Source organism: Oryzias melastigma, unplaced genomic scaffold (assembly GCF_002922805.2).
Source record: "Oryzias melastigma strain HK-1 unplaced genomic scaffold, ASM292280v2 sc00301, whole genome shotgun sequence".
In the NCBI taxonomy this organism is placed as follows: Eukaryota; Metazoa; Chordata; class Actinopteri; order Beloniformes; family Adrianichthyidae; genus Oryzias; species Oryzias melastigma.
In genome coordinates this window covers 9,244-10,915 of record NW_023416914.1, presented here as the reverse complement: position 1 = coordinate 10,915, position 1,672 = coordinate 9,244, and the positions used below count along the sequence as shown (strand labels likewise).

The window sequence follows — 1,672 nt, the reverse complement described above, 5'->3', positions numbered from 1 at the left end:
CATGCAGACGGCATAACCCGCGCAGCAACATTCAGAGACAGGGACAAACAGAAACACAAACGTTTGGTCAGTCATGTCAGGTCAGGGGTACAGTCAGTCAGTGTTCAACAGCACAATCATGAGGGAGACACTCGTCAGGTGTGAGCAGCTCAGCGGCTGGGCTGGATTTGAGGACCGAAAACCTTTTAACGGTGAAATTCGGCAGCTCGAGCAAACAGATGTGATACCTGAGGAATCTGGGAAGGGACAAGTGCGATGACCCTCGCTCCGCCAGGATGAGGTGGACTTCACGGAGGACCAGCAATGTCAGAATAGCCCACAAGATCTCTGGATGCTGCTGGGCCCTCTCTGCAGCAGCAATGGCACTCGGGCAGCGAGGAAGTCCAGCAGCAACAGGATCAAGCTTACAGGAGAAATAAGCCACTGGTCCGAGAGTTCCACCATGATCCTGGAGGAGGACAGAGGCCACGCAGCTCCCCCTCCCTCATCCGCAGTCTGAGTGAATGGCTTGAATGGATCCAGTAGGCCTAAAGTGGGAGGTGATTGGAGAGCAAGTTTCAGTGCTGTGAAAAAAACTCTCAGCTACATTTGTCCACTGCACCTTAGAATTCACTGGTTTAGATTTGATTAACTCACCTATAGGGGCCTGGTTATCTCTGAAAAGTTTGGAACAGAAATCCTGCAGTATGAGCACAACCCAACGAAAGACAGGAGTTGCTTAACAGTCTCCGGTCTCGGCGCCTGTTGGTTGCAGTGAGATGCTTGGAGGAAAGGCTTTTACCTTCTGCACTGACAACATCTCCAAGGAACGTGACTTTTTCTCTCTCTCTTTATTTATTTATTTTTTTTTTTCTCTAATGGAGGAGGGCGATACTTCTTAACGGGCAAATTCGGGGTGTTAACAGGGGAACCATCACAGGGGATGACTATACCTGCTTCCAAAAATGAGTTAAAAACTGGGGTGATGCCCGCAATTGCCTGAGGCTTCAAGGGGTACTGAGCCTGCTGGGGTCTGAAGTGAGATTTAGTGTTTACAACCAAAAGTTCACAATTCTGTATGAGACCAACATCAAATTTATGCTTGGCTCAAACACAATCAGGAACACCGTCCAGTTCAAGAATGGAAGCATCCAAAACCAAAAGATAGGGGTGTGGCATCTCATGGCCTGGCCTGTAGTGAGGAAAAAATAAAAAAATAAAATCAAATAAAATCAAACTGCCAGGCAATGCCATCCAATCCAGAGCATGGTTGCACGCTCTAGTCCAGGAACCCAAATCTTTCCATTCATCAGTAGGGCCTTTGGACAAAGAAATGTGAGGGTCACTTCCTGGAATCTCAAAGAAAAAAGAGAAAAAAAGGGGCTTGGGTGGAGCTCAAAGAAACAGACATCGCACAGCGCGTTGCAGTCCAGAAAAGGCTGCACACAGACAAATGATCATTCATACATTCAAAAGCTACACTTCCATACTCTGGGTCTGGGTCCCCGGAAAAAATAAAAAGCATGTGCTGTACTATGAACTTTTTCTGGTATCAGCAGAGCTGGGAAAGTAACTTTTCAGCTAAGCCTATAAGCTCATTCTGTTGTTCATAGCAGATCTGTCATTGATAAGAGAGCTGACAATCTGTGAGGCGAGATTGATTAACTATAGTGTAAACACATTCATGCCGTGG

At 46.9% G+C, this 1,672-nt stretch overlaps 1 long non-coding RNA gene across 2 annotated transcripts; it reads right to left on the bottom strand.

The window, feature by feature from the left end:
- Positions 1-279: 279 nt before the first annotated feature.
- On the bottom strand, positions 280-1,651 carry LOC118598295. 2 transcript variants are annotated; one of them, XR_004947426.1, is made up of 2 exons: positions 637-1,651; positions 280-563 (listed from the first exon to the last, which is right to left on the bottom strand). It is a non-coding gene; the product is annotated as an uncharacterized LOC118598295 (long non-coding RNA). The 2 variants fall into 2 exon arrangements; XR_004947427.1 differs by having other exon boundaries at positions 280-527.
- Between the last annotated feature and the right edge of the window lie 21 nt (positions 1,652-1,672).